Here is a 16092-nt window from a genome sequence, read left to right on the forward strand (position 1 = left end):
TTAGTATGCTGTCTAGGTTGGTCATAACTTTTCTTCCAAGGATTAAGCGTCTTTTAATTTCATGGCTGCAGTCACCATCTGCAGTGATTTTGGAGCCCCCAAAAATAGTCTCTCACTGTTTCCACTGTTTCCCCATCTATTTGACATGAACTGATGGGACCAGATGCCATGATCTTAGTTTTCTGAATGTTGAGTTTTGAGCCAATTTTTTTCACTCTCTTCTTTCACTTTCATCAAGAGGCTCTTTATTTCTTCTTCACTTTCTGCCATAAGGGTGGTGTCATCTGTGTATCTGAGGTTATTGATATTTCTCCTGGCAATCTTGATTCCAGCTTGTGCTTCATCCAGCACAGCATTTCTCATGATGTATTCTGCACATAAGCTAAATAAGCAGAGTGACGATATACAGCCTTGAGGTACTCCTTTCCTGATTTGGAACCAATCTATTGTTTTTTGTTGAGTTCTAACTGTTGCTTCTTGACCTGCATGCATATTTCTTAAGAGGCAGATCAAGTGGTCTAGTATTCTCATCTCTTGAAGAATTTTCCACAGCATGGACTGTGATCCACACAGTCAAAGCCTTTCTCATAGTCAATAAAGCAGATGTTTTTCTGCAACTCTCTTGCTTTTTCAATGATCCAGCAGATGTTGGCAATTTGATCTCTGGTTCCTCTGCCTTTTCTAAATCCAGCTTGAACATGTGGAAGTTCATGGTTCAGGTACTGTTGAAGCCTGGCTTGGAGAATTTTAAGCATTACTTTGCTAGTGTGTGAGATGAGTGCAGTTGTGTAGTAGTTTGAGCATTCTTTGGCATTGCCTTCTTTGGGATTGGAATGAAAACTGACCTTTTCCAGTCCTGTGGCCACTACTGAGTTTTCCAAATTTGCTGGCATATTGAGTGCAGCACTCTCACCACATCATCTTTTAGGATTTGAAATAGCTCAACTGGAATTCTATCACCTCCACTAGCTTTGTTTGTAATGAAGCTTCCTAGGGCCCACTTGACTTCACATTCCAGGATGTCTGGCTCTAGGTGAGTTATCACACCATCGTGATTATCTGGGTCATGAAGGTCTTTTTTGTATAGTTCTTCTGTGTATTCTTGCCACATCTTCTTAATATCTTCTGCCTTTGTTAGGTCCATACCATTTCTGTCCTTTATTTTTCCCATCGTTGCATGAAATGTTCCCTTGGTATCTCTAATTTTCTTGACGAGATCTCTAGTCTTTCCCATTCTCTTGTTTTCCTCTATTTCTTTGCACCAATCACTGAGGAAGGCTTTCTAATCTCTCCTTGCTAGTCTTTGGAACTCTGCATTCAAATGGGTTTATCTTCCCTTTTCTCCTTTGCCTTTAGCTTCTCTTCTTTTCTCAGCTATTTGTAAGGCCTCCTTCGACAACCATTTTGAGTTTTTGCATTTCTTTTTCTTGGGGATGGTCTTGATCACTGCCTCCTGTATAATGTCATGAACCTCCATCCATAGTTCTTCAGGCATTCTGTCTATCAGAATTATAGAATTCACTACCTGAATCTATTTATCACTTCTACTGTATAATTGTAAGGGATTTGATTTAGGTCATACCTGAATGGGCTAGTGGTTTTCCCTACTTTCTTCAATTTAAGTCTGAATTTGGCAATAAGGAGGTGGTGATCTGAGCCACAGTCAGCTCCTGGTCTTGTTTTTGCTAACTGTATAGAGCTTCTCCATCTTTGGCTGCAAAGAATATAATCTATCTGATTTCGGTATTGACCATCTGGTGATGTCCATGGATAGAGTATTTGCTTATGTTGTTGGAAGAAGGTGTGTGCTATGACCAGTGCGTTCTCTTGGCCAAACTCTGTTAGCCTTTGTCCTGCTTCATTTTATACTCCAAGGCCAAATTTGCCTATTACTCCAGGAATCTCTTTTTACTTTTGCATTCCAGTCCCCTGTGATGAGAAGGACATCTTTTTTGGGTGTTAAGATCTACAAGACCTTGTAGGTCTTCATAGAACCATTCAATGTCAGCTTTTTCAGCATTACTGGTTGGAACATAGACTTGGATTACTGTGATATTGATATGGTTTGCCTTGGAAATGAACAGAGATCCTGTTGTTTTTGAGATTGAACCCAAGTACTGCATTTTAAACTCTTTTGTTGACTAAGAGGACTACTCAATTTATTCTAAGGGATTCTTGCCCACAATAGTAGATATAATGGTCATCTGAGTTAAATTTGCCCATTCCAGTCCATTTTAGTTCACTGATTCCTAAAATGTCTATGTTCACTCTTGCTATCTCCTGTTTGAGCACTTTCAATTTACCTTGATTCATGGACCTAACATTCCATGTTCCTATGCAATATTTTTCTTTACAGCATTGGACTTTACTTCCATCACCAGACACATCCACAACTGGGCGTTGTTTTTGCTTTGGCTCCATCTCTTCATTGTTTCTGTAGTTATTTCTCCACTCTTCTCCAGTAGCATATTGGACACCTGCTGACCTGGGGAGTACATCTTTCAGTGTCATGTTTTTTGCCTTATGACCTCATTTAACATTAATTACCTCCCTAAAGGCCTTATCTCTAAATTTGCCACATTAGGGGGTAAGATTTCATTGTATGAATTTTGAGGGAATACGAGTCAGTTCATAGCAATATCTAAGTACAGAAAAATGGTAAAAGGAGAGGACCCAGAAATAAAGGAATGTGCAGTTTTGTGTGGCTTAGTGTGCAGAGGGGTGTGTCTGACTCAGTGTGAGGAGTTGTACACAGAGGGAAGAAAGGAGAGGAGGGATGATCAGTGTAGCAACTGCCAGGCTAGCTGTGATAGAATCAGACTTGGCAGAAAATCATCAGGCATATCAGTAAGGCTGTCTCTAACCTGTCAAAGTCTTATTATCTACAGTTCTCCAAATCTCAATGTATTAGACCAGGTAGGTCATTATGGTAGTCATGAAATGTGGCTAATCAAGCAAGGGAAACCAAGCAGGAAGGAGCTAAAGGAGGGAGACAAGAATGAGAAATTCCCTTGGTTCCCTAGTGTTTTGTCTTGTGAGTCCTACTCACTCATGCTTCAAATCTAAATTTTAACATCTCATTCTATATACCCAGAGAAAAGCATAATTCCAAAAGATACACGCACCCCAGTGTTCATTGCACCACTGTTTACAATAGGCAGGACATGGAAACAACCTAAATGTCCATCAGTAGAGGAATGGATAAAGATGTGGCATATATATACAGGGCTTCCCAGGTGGCGCTAATGGTACAGAACCTGCCTGCCAGTGCAGGAGATATAAGAGACATGGGTTCCATCCCTGGGTCGGGAAGGTCCCCTGGAGGCATGCATGGCAACCCACTCCAGTATTCTTGCCTGGCAGTCTACAGTCCATAGGGTCACAAAGAGCCAGACACGACTGGAGTGGCTTAGGATGCATGCATGGACATGTATACAATGAACTATTATTCAGCCATAAAAAAGAATGAAATTGGGTCATTTGTAGAGATGTAGATGGACCTAGAGACTGTCATACAGAGTGAAGTAAGTCAGAAAGAAAAGCAAATAGTGAATATTAATGTATATATGTAGAATCTGAAAAAATTGGTATAGACAATCTTATTTACAAAGCAGAAATAGAGACACACGTGTAGCAAACAAATGTATGGATACCAAGTGGGTAGGGGTGGATGAATTGGGCAGTTTGGATTGCCATATATACACTATTGATACTATGTGTAAAGTAGATATCTAGTGAGAGCCTATACTATACTCCAATAAAAATTAAAAAAAGAATACCTCCCCAACTCCAGAAAACAAACAAACAAACAAAATAAACATCTCATCCTTAGAGAGGTCTTCCTTACCTCCATGGGATTGGTCAAATCCTCCTAACTTTCCATCCTCACAACTGGCCTTCACTTACATCAGTGTCAGTGAGACAGTTTATCATGACATCCCTTGTATAATGACAATCTCATCTACACAAATGTGTGTTCCACAGGTTCACAGGTGAGAGCAGTTCCATGTATGCCTTGTTCACTGTTGTATCCTCAGTGCTCAGCATAATGTTGGGCCAGAAGTGCTCAGTAATGCACGTTGAATGAATGAACAATTGAATGAATAGAGAGGAAACCCCAGAATATGTTGAATGAATGAAGAGGAGTGAGAGGAAGTCTTTCCCCTTCTCCAAAATGTGCTTATAATTTATTGGATTAACAAACTAATTAAATAGCTGTTAAATTCACTCTCTGAAAGTCTTTCCTTTACATTCCCCATAGCAGCATTTTATTTCTGTTACCAAGTACCAAGCACCCTCTGCTCGCCACATGATAGGCCAATAAATCCAAGAGATGAGGTGTTGACGAAGCTGGCAGACCGAGAAGATGGCAGGCTGCTACTGCTGCTGCTAAGTTGCTTCAGTCGTGTCCGACTCTGTGCGACCCCACAGACGGCAGCCCACCAGGCTCCTCCATCCATGGGATTTTCCAGGCAAGAGTACTGGAGTGGGTTGCCATTGCCTTCTCCAAAGATGGCAGACTAGCGCCTCAAAATAACCATCTTAGGGGGTCTGAATGCCAGGTTCTTTTATATATCAGAGATGAGGGGAGGTGAAGAAGCAAAGTAAAAAAGGCCATTAATCTTGTAAACATCTCCTAGAATGGCAAGCTTCAGGCAGGGTATGTGTTATTTTCTTCCTTCTTGCCATCCACAGGTGGACAGGATTCTGAACAAAGGCACTTTAACAGTCAGGCAGAGGGACAGGATTCTCTGAGGCAAACCGTTCTGTATGATTATAATAACAAAAGCAGCGAAAAGCATGTCAAATAAGCAGTTCCAGCATGGAGTTAGAATTGGCCTCCTCCCTGCCACATTTCCAGAAGGCTTCAGTGTCTATGAGTTCCTGACATTTGCCTGGCTTGCTCCTCAGATGGAGAGCTAATCTTTCCCTGAAAACTGGTGCATTGCTTTTAGAAGTCACTTTCCTTAAATGCACTAAATTCCCAAAAGCATGTATTCCACTATAGAAGAAAGAATCAGATCATCCAGCCAGCCCAATTGAAATCATCATATATTCAGAGAATCAAGAGATATGAATATATTTCAGTTTCATAAACTCTTAAATTTGCCATTATTACATCCATTTATAGCGTTATTAGTACCATATTCTCAGAGCAGGCACATATAATTGAGTTAATGCTTTCAATGTATCTGTGTGATTCTTCATTGATGTTCTTTCCACATTATTCAGTAGATTTCACTATTGTCATTGAAAATGTGGCCAAATTAGGTAGTTTGTCAGATTTGTAGATCAGAAGCCCTTTAACTGAGACAATAAAAGCATGTAAAGAGTATATAATGATGTTAGTATGGGAACTTTCCGGGCTTCCCAGGTACCACTAAAGGTAAGGAACCTTCCTGCCAATGCAGGAGACATAAGAGACATTGGTTCAATACTTTGGTCGAGAAACATATATAGATTTTTTTGGCATTAGAGCTGCTAAGTCTGACTGACTCCTTAACTGTTTAAACTTCCTGAATTCAATTTTCTTCTCTGTTAGAAGCAGAGAATGATTCTTATCTTTTGAGAGTTGTGAAGTTTAGATGAGATGATACAGGTAGGCATATCCTAGCCCAGAGTTCAGTGAATGACAGTTCTCCTTGTCATTTCCTTCCCCTCCCTCTTCATGAAGTGCTATATAAGTTGTAAAATATTTCTGGAGATCTACCAAGTGTACTTTAGACTTAGTTTATTTAGGACTGGAGTGTGAATCTGTTCTAGTAGAGAATCTCTACTCTCTGTCTCTCTTTTTTTACTCTTTGTTGTCAATGAATTTTAAAAAAGGCTTTCCAAAGAATACTGGGTTTAGAGAAATGTGAATCAAAACTACAGTGAAATATCACCTCACACCAGTCAGAATGGCCATCATAAAAAAAAATCTACAAACAATAAATGCCAAAGAGGGTATGGAGAAAAAAGAACCATCCTACATTGTTTGTGAGAATGTAAATTGGTGCAGCCATTATGAAGAACAGTATGGAGTTTCCTTAAACTAAAAAAAGAACTACCAAATAATCCTGCAATCCATGGGCATATATCTGGAGAAAACCATAATTCCAAAAGATACATGCACTCCAATGTTCAAAGCAGCACAATTTACAATAGCCAGAATGTGGAAGTGACCTAAAAGTCTATCAACAGAGGAATGGTTAAAGATGTAGTATGTGTGTTCAGCTGATAAGTCACGTCTGAATCTTTGCAACCCCATGGACTATAGCATGCCAGGCTCCTCTGTTCATGGGGATTTCCAGGCAAGAATATTGGAGTGGGTTGACATGTCCTTCTCCAAAGGATCTTCCCAGATCAGGGATTGAACCTGTGTCTCCAGCATTGGCAGGAGAATTTTTTACCACTGAGCTACCAGGGAAGCCAAGATGTGGTACATATACACAATGGAATATTATTCAACCATAGAAAGAATGAAATAATGCCATTTGCAGGAACATGGATGGACCTAGAGATTATCATAATAAAAGAAGTCAGACAAAGACAAATATCATGTATCACTTGTATGTGGCACCTAAAAAAATGATCCAAAATGCTTATTTACAGAACATAAACAGACTAACAGACATAGAAAGCAAATTTACGGTTACAGAAGGGGAAAGGAGGGAGGGGGGAGGGATAAATTAGGAGACTGGGATTAACATATGATGCTATTATATATAAAATAAATAACCAACAAGGACCTACTGTATAGCACAGAGAACTATGCTGCTGCTGCTGCTGCTGCTGTCGCTTCAGTTGTGTCCGACTCTATTCGACCCCATAGATGGCAGCCCACCAGGCTCCCCTGTCCCTGGGATTCTCCAGGTAAGAACACTGGAGTGGGTTGCCATTTCCTTCTCCAATGCATGAAAGTGAAAAGTGAAAGTGAAGACGCTCAGTCGTGTATTGCCTTCTCCGACAGGGAACTATACTCAACATTTTATAATAACCTGTAAGGGAAAAGAAACTGAAGAGGAATATTTATAAATATATATAACTGAATCATCGTACTGTACACATGAAACTAACATGACATTGTGAATCAAATCAACTGTACTTCAACAAAAAATAAAGAAAGATTGCTGGGTTTAGTTCTGGGCTTAGACAATGAAACATTTCCATTTTCTGAGTGAGGAGAGGAGTCAGAAGGCTAATATATGGAAATAAGTGCCCCATGAATGATTCTTATCATTTAGACCAATTAGTGTTCTATGATTACTGTGAAACAGGCAGGACACAGCACTCAGAAATCACTAGACAGATTAGAGAAGTACAGGCAAGAACAGGACAGAAAGGGGTTAGTGACAGTTCATGAATGAATAGCAAGTAGATGTATTTAATGCATTTACATGCCCATATTCAACACTGCAAATATATTCTGCGAAAAATCTTCTTTCCAAAAGTAAAACATTTAGTCAAAGAGTGTGGGGTGGGGAATGGCCCTTGTATCTTTGATTCATGCAGATTTTGCTATTAGCTTTGAGCAGATCTAAGGAAGTAGGCATCTGAAGTTGCTATTGAGTTCTATCTGTTGATGGGGTCAAATTAGAATTCTGAAGAAGCCAATGAAAATTACATGCAAACATTATGGTCATTTGTTATCATTATAAAACGTGATAATGTCATTGCTGACTTACCAAGATGATGACCTGAAAGGCCATGACATTATGACATTACATTTTATCAATAATGAAAAATTGCTGCCTTTGCATGGTGGTTGGTGAGCTCAGGCAACCACAAAAGGGGGCTGCAGGCCTTTTTGTTTATGCTAGGCTGAAAATGGAAACAAATCAGCAGTTAGAGATTCATTAGTAGCCAAGGGAAAAAATGGCTTATTTTCTTACTTTGTCTGCAGAGGGGGCAGGAGGACTTCATTCACTCAAGAGATTTAATATTCATTGGTGAGAAGCTTGCTTCCAAGCTGCTTAAAATGTGCTATAGGTGCCTTAATAACAAGTTTTAAAACTTGAGGGAAATATTACTCAAAGAAGCACGGTATGTGGGCATTAGCAGAGAATGTGCCTTTTTGGGAGGGGATGCTAGGATCTAGCAATGAGCTTTCCTGCCAAGAATCAGAAACAGTTGATGTTAGTTTGTTGGCTTGTTCTTAGATGGGAGCTAGGAAACAGGTTTTGTGGCTTCTGAAACAGTTTGTGCAGTTTAATTCAAATTTTAGAGGACCTAATTGGGGCAAAAGAGTGATTCCAGGTCATTCAAAACTTCACATAGCATAGCTGTGTTTTTCTGTGAGAGGTGATAAATCTACCTGAAGATGAGCTAAGAAAATCTTGAGCCCATATGCCATGGCTGAATGGTCTACAAAAGCTTTGGCTTCTAAAGCCTTCCTAGTAAATCATGCAGAGTTTGAGGCTATTGTGAGTCTCAGAAAAGATAATTTTCACAAAATATGAGGAAGGGGCAATCTGGTAACTTGTCTAGCCTGATTTTTTTTTCTCTCCCATTTATTCTATCAGAGCTATAAAGAGTGGGCTTCATGTATAAAATGCCATGTCTGGTCCCTAATATAAAAACTTGAAGGGAATGTAAAATCTTTAGATTTGAGGTGTAAAATAGATTTTCCTGCCTCTTCTCTTTTATGCAGGTGTTTCATGGCAGACACATAAAATCCCTTTTTGTTTGTAGCATTTTCCCCCCTCTTTTCACTCTATGCTTCTGCTTAGGGTTGGGGGAGTTCATATCAATATCAGTTTCTTTGGACTGAAATAAACTGACCACCTTGGTCTGGGCTTAGCCAAAGGGATCATTTTCATCTACCTCCTCTGCTTTGTGTAGTTTTTGAGGAGTGTGTAGAGTCTGTGTGCACTGCTCCCTCCACCCAACCTTGAGGATCCTGACGAAGGTCCTTTCCGAGCAGCAGAAAGCAGTAGAGTTCTCTCCCTGTCCTGAAGCCTATCTGACTGTCTGCATCCTTGGGAGCCTCCAGCTCAGCCTTCCTGGTGAGGTTCACCCAGTCTGACTCTACAGTGTCAGTCTGTCTGACATTTTCCTGATGGAAAGCTCTTCCCTAGACTGCTTGGTTTGCACTGACTCCCATCTATCCTTCAGATCTCAGTTCCAGCCTCATTTGCTCGCCTCTTTGAGCACAATGCACTGATGTCTGGCTCCCTCACTATGTCTTCCTCAATGCCTTGCATAGTGTTTGGCACATTATAAGAGCTCAGTACCTATTTGATGCTGAAAGCTACTCTGACATCACTGCCGGAGAAATACTTCTATTAGCTCCCTCATCTATCCAAAAATACCTGGGGAAACTCAGCACCTGCTTTCCCTTCCCTGGCAAGAAGTATTACTTCTCCGAGTATGGTTCCTGTATCAGCAGCATCAGCATTACTTGGGAACTTGTTAATCAGAAACTCTGCTTTGGGGCCCAGCAATCTGTGTTTTAATAATCCCTCCAGATCATTCTAATGCACGCTCAAGTTTGAAGGGAATGTTTCAAGTGTTTTCTTATCAGCACAGCATTAATGGAACAATTCACAAGTATCATCAATGTGTGAAAAACAAATAATTGTGTTCCATTTCCTAATGGAATTATAGTTTTTAATGTCCTTTTCCCTCTGAAAACCTGGAAGCAGGGGTCTAGCAGTGTTGAATGTGGCCTGCCTGTTTTATCTTATTTCAACCAGATAAGTCCTTGTATATGGATGGAAAAATAGTTATTTGGTTTAGCATAATTTGAAAGGATGTAAAAATCTCTCTCTTTGTTTGTTTTGCAGGAAGGTCATTCTGATGTTCAGTCTTTGACTATTAATCCCTTTGGTTTAAGATATTACTAGATGACAAATATCCCTGGGAGGGATAACATATTACTACTTACTGAAATATATTTTATTAAGAATGGGTTGTGGCAGAATCATGATATTCCAGTATTTACCCTTCTATACTTCAATGATATACTAGTGATCTTGAAGATTTGTAATGTATTAATAGCAACTGTGTATTTTGCAGTGGGAGTCAGTCCTATCCTTCCCTTATGGGTAAGCCTAAAGACTACCCATAATCTTTATCTTAAGACAGTTTTGAAAAAAGAATCTTGGCCATTTTGTTTTTACTGTAAGAAAAAGGGGAGAGGAGGTAATAAAATGGCATAAGACTAATGCAATTGTTGGAAAGATTAAATGAATTAATACATGTGACTATAAGAAGGCCAGATAAATACTCAAAACATGTGAGCTGTTGTGACAGTCATCTCCTTCTTCCTTTAATATGAACTCTTATTATGGCTTATTACTGTTCTATTTGGAGAAATTATTGCTATCGATTTTGCAAATTGTCTACTGGATTTATACATTTGAAGGATCAAGATGTTGAGGTGGATCCAAATCTTCAAACACAGTTTGTGTTCTAATCAACTGGCTAGTTTGAATGGGCAGTGGGTAGGACAGGGCAATCTGGGTACCTGGGGAGTGGGAGTGAAGGATGGGCTGTTACTTAACTAAAAGGAGAAGTAGGCACTGAAATGGGCAGTAAAATGGAAGGAAATGCTTGTGCTGAAGATAATTTTTGCTTGAGTAAAAGGTGATATTCCCACTTTTTCAGGAAGAATTTGAGCAGTCATTTTTCTGTTTTCAGCAAATATAATTTTGGCAGAAGGAAATGTCAGATGAGAGGTAAGTAGAAAATTAAGCACAAAATCCAGAATTTTAGGCTGACATATTTAGAGCGGGGGTCTGAACAATAGAAGCTTTTTCTAACCAATATATTTAAATACCAAGGTTGCACAGATAGTCTTTACTATTCCTAGAATTCTTTCAGTAAGCTTATGATGGCTTGCTTCCTGATGAAAGTAGAATCTCAGGATGTATGCCAAGATGTATTACTTAATGTTCTCTGTTTCTCAAAGGTTCAGTAAGCAAAAGGGGTTATTCTGAGCAAGCTGCTGGGACGATGACAGGAACAAACACCTCGATGTATAAATTTGAGACCTTTAACCTCTCAGCTGTCAAATTTCAATATTTCTGGTCACAATGTTAAATGCACTCTAGTATCCATTTCAGAGAGCTCTGATGGAAAAATCAAAGTTTCCTTTTATATTTACACACTGTTAGTAAGTTGTTAAAAGAAGAATAAAGTAAGGTGACTGCTAGCCGTATTTTGTATTTGTGGCTTTATAGCTTCAGCATAATAAACCAGAGCCTCTATTTTGTCTGTAACTTATAATGCATGCTTCAAATGACTTAGTGTTATTGTCAGCTCTATATCCCCTATCTTTTAAGAATGATAAACATAGCATGTTGAAGGTAGAATTCAAAACCAGGACCCTGAAGGAAACAGGGAAATATGGGTTAAAACATGACTTTTAGACCTTTTCATTTAAAATAAATGTGTGCATGTATGTGAAGGACACAGCATGTGTCCATACAGCTTATCTCTCATTCCATCTTACAAACGTGTGTAAAATAACCTAAGGCATATTACTGGGACTTCATATTCTGTTACGTGAATGCACAATTGCCTTTGGTAGTAGTGCTGTGTTTTGTTTGGTCCTGTGCAGTTCTGTAGACAAGTCTTCATCATAATGACCTTTCTGACAGCAGATGGGTGGGCGAAAATGGTTTGAGAAAACCATTTTCCTTTCCTGCAGTAAGTAATAATTACTTGAAGTGTGTGACAACGATGAAGTGGGCAGACTTACCCAAGGACCTGCACTGGAAACTTCCTTTGACTTTCTCATTTTATTCTTTGTCAATATACGTGTGCAGAATAGAGTGTTTAAATTTTTATCTTTTAAGAAATTTGTGAAGCTTGAGAACTATTCATTTCCACAGATGTTTTCAGATGTATCTCTGGACCATGTCAGGCAGGATCCGTATAAAGCCATTTTACATGGATCTCTGCCCTACTGGGCACTGAAGCCATAGCACCATGGAAAGGGCCACCATGGGCCACTGCAGAGAGAGTGGACAGTGACAAAGGAACTGTGCTTCCTGTCAGGACGTGCATTGTAGAATCCAAAGAATATGAGTAATGACCATGTGCCTCTTGGGCCAAGGGAATTGTACCTTCTTTATTCATACATATTGGAATACTTCCTATTCTTTATATATGTCCATTTCAAATATTGGTAAACTTTTAAAGCAAAAATCAATATGGAAAATGTATCCAAATTTGTCACAGTAGCAATTATCTATGCATATCATGCCTCTTTTAGAGTGGTAACAATGGTAGGGACAGTGTCTGAGGAAGTATCCTGCTTTTTCAGTGCTGTTGTTCTCTTTAATTGTAAACAATAGTTTCTGATAAAGACATCATGAAAGTGAAGCTTATTCTCTCTTTTCTAACCTACTAAATACTTTTCAGTCAGTACTGCCATCTGCTTTAGTATGTAACTTCCACGACAAGAGCAATTTGCCTTTCAAATTAGTACACAATATCCTCTTATGTTACTGTTTCTTTGTTTCCTTCTTTTTTTTTTTTTTAATATTCTTGACTGTGCAGGCTCTTCATTGCAGTGCACTGGCTTCTCTAGATACAGCTCATGGGCTCCAGAGTATGTGGGCTTAGTTGCTCCATGGCACGTGGGATCTTAGTTCCCTGACCAGGGATCAAACCTGTGTCTCTACATTGGAATGCAGAATCTTAACCATTAGACCACCAGGGAAGTCCCTATTTCATGTGGATACATACAATTTCCTTGATAAGACTGTAAACTTCTTGTGGCACAGTCAACTTGTGAAGTGAAAGTCACTCAGTTGTGTCTGACTCTTTGCTACCCCATAGACTATACAGTCCATGGAATTCTCCAGGCCAGAATATTGGAGTGGGTAGCTGTTCCCTTCTCCAGGGCGTCTTCCCAACCCAGGGATTGGACCCAGGTCTCCTGCATTGCAGGTGAATTCTTTACTATCTGAGCTACCAGGGAAGCCCCTATGCTGTCTCAAACACCCTCTCATGTCTTTAGGGCTCTCCCAAGGGAGATAGCTTCTGTCACCTCTTGCCTCAAATTCTTGCCTCTACTTGACTCTCTGTTCTCATCCAGTGTTTTGCATCCTGAAGCTTCTGTTTTCTGTCAAGCCCACATTACTCTAAGCAGGAAACAGAAGTGTCACATCAAAACACCATCGATAAAAGGTATTACAAGTCATAGCCTTTGATGGGAGGTTTTGGGGAGCCTGAAGAGTATTTCATCACTGCACAGATAAATAACTATGTTAAATAAATGTGGTGAGCATAAATTGACCTGAATTTTCCGGGTGGTTTCCATAGCTGAAAATCTTTCCTAGGCCAGCTTTCCTTTTGTTCCCTGATTGCTGCTAGATAATTTTTCATTCCAGGCTACATAATTGCCTCTCTCCTATTTTCCCAGGTTCAGGGTACTCAGCCGTCTGGCTCTTAGGATGCTCCAGGAAATCAGAAAAGAAAAACTTGGTTATTTATTTTGCAGAGCAAATTAACACTCCCTTTGTTTTACACTAAGCCTCAGTCAATAAACATGGATATATAAATGATTTCAGTACTTGTAGATAGATGTGATATTACAGGCTAGAGGCTGTGTGGGATATACTATTGCACTGAGCTGAAAACTGGTTCTATCACTGCTCCTTCAGTATCTATCCTCGTTGCATTTCTTGCCTCATTGTTTTACTTACCCAATTCTTTAGAAGCTACAGAGAAGGCATGCTAGAATATCCTATGACCTTTACTTCTGTGTACATGAAGTTCAATCCAGAAGGGAATGAGAAGGCATTCTTCCTGAGTTGAAGGGAGAAGGAGAGGAAAACTCAAACAGTCGGGATTATTTTGACTTTGAATATATGTGTATATATACAAGCATATACCATAGATCTCTCTTATCTGATCTCCACTTAACTGGCTTCCCAAGCCCTCTAGGGAACATACTGACTGAGCCCAAGCCTAGAACATTGAACTGCTGCAGCCAGTAGGCTGGCACTCAGGACACTCACACTAGGTGAGTTAGTGATTATCTAGTGATATTAATAATTACTGAGACTTCCCTTGAAGTCCAGTGGTTAAGAATGTACCTTCCAATGCAGAGGGCATGGGTTCAATCCTTGGTTAGGGAACTAAGATCCCACATGCCTTGGGGTGCTGCCAAAAATTAAAAAATAAAAATAATACCTAGTTATTGAGTATCACTAAAATCCAAATTTTAGAAAGGAGGCAGTTGTTTGTTCCTAATCCTGTATTATTAGGAGAAGGAAATGGCAACCTACCCCAGTACTCTTGCCTGGAAAATCCCATGGATGGCGGAGCCTGGTAGGCTGCAGTCCATGGGGTTGCTATGAGTTGGACATGACTGAGTGACTTCACTTTCACTTTCAATCCTGTTTATGCCACTTGTACTTATTGTAATTACTTAATTTAATTAAATATTATATAAATCTATGAAGTGATTGCAAAAATGAAAAGGAATTGTTTCTTCTAAAACTAATCTGAATCCTTTGGAAAGGCTTGATAACATCAAGTTATCTGTTGTATAAGGTATGGGTGAGATGACTGTATGTAATTGAAATAAACTAGAAAAACCTACAAATCAGATGCCTTGTAAGTACCTTTAAGTTATCATTCTACTTTAAAGAAATGGAAACTGGAAGTTAAAGTCAAGGTATTATGTGCATAGTGTACATAAGCAAGACTTTACAGAACTCTTATTGGAGAAACCACATTCAGGCCTGGGTGCTACTTCAGATGATTAACAAATGAATATATGCATATGTTTTAAGATTAAGTAACAAAGTTTAAGGTATGAATCCATCACTATTGTTATTTCCTTCTGCACCAGTTCTTTCAGTTAGCTAATCAACCATGGGATTATTGTAATGGTGAGAAAACTTCTATTCCATGTGCACATACATGGAACAATAAATGCCAAGTACAGATGGAATTTCAGTTTGTTTTGGTGTTAATTCCCATATCATCTCACCAAGGTATTGGTAAAGTTTTTAGACAGGAGTATCCAGGGAACTTCTCTTTAGTCTAGCTTTTGTTCTTAAGTTTTTATCTTAATGTCTCAGGTTCACCCTGGCCTTGCCCTGATCCAGATGACTTTAGCCACACCTCATTTCTTGAAGACTAGTCACTTTTTGTGTCAGAACTAGCACACCACTGATGGAGAACACTCAGTATCTACATTGGTAATTACTCAAAGTTTAGTTTCTAGTTCAGTTAAATTCAGTCACTCAGTCATGTCCAACTCTTTGGGACCCCATGGACTGCAGCATGCCAGGCCTCCCTATCCATCACCAACTCCCAGAGTTTACTCAAACTCCTGTCCATTGAGTCGGTGATACCATCCAACCATCTCATCCTCTGTCATGCCTTTCTCCTCCTGCCTTCAATCTTTCCCAGCATCAGGGTCTTTTCCAGTGAGTCAGTTCTTTGCATCAGGTGGCCAAAGTACTGGAGTTTCAGCTTTAGCATCAGTCTTTCCAATGAATATTCAGGACTGATTTCCTTTAGGATGGACTGGTTGTATTTCCTTGCAGTCCAAGGGACTCTCAAGAGTCTTCTCCAACACCACAGTTCAAAAGCATCAATTCTTTTTTTAAAATTTTTTTTATTTTTCTAATTTTATTTTATTTTTAAACTTTACATAATTGTATTAGTTTTGCCAAATATCAAAATGAATCCGCCACAGGTATACATGTGTTCCCCATCCTGAACCCTCCTCCCTCCTCCCTCCCCATACCATCCCTCTGGGCCGTCCCAGTGCACCAGCCCCAAGCATCCAGCATCGTGCATCGAACCTGGACTGGCAACTCGTTTCCTACATGATATTTTACATGTTTCAATGCCACTCTCCCAAATCTTCCCACCTCTCCCTCTCCCACAGAGTCCATAAGACTGTTCTATACATCAGTGTCTCTTTTGCTGTCTCGTACACCGGGTTATTGTTATCATCTTTCTAAATTCCATATATATGCGTTAGTATACTGTATTTATGTTTTTCCTTCTGGCTTACTTCACTCTGTATAATAGGCTCCAGTTTCATCCACCTCATTAGAACTGATTCAAATGTATTCTTTTTAATGGCTGAGTAATACTCCATTGTGTATATGTACCACTGCTTTCTTATCCACT

Source organism: Bison bison, unplaced genomic scaffold (assembly GCF_000754665.1).
Source record: "Bison bison bison isolate TAMUID 2011002044 unplaced genomic scaffold, Bison_UMD1.0 scf7180017864066, whole genome shotgun sequence".
NCBI lineage: Eukaryota > Metazoa > Chordata > Mammalia > Artiodactyla > Bovidae > Bison > Bison bison.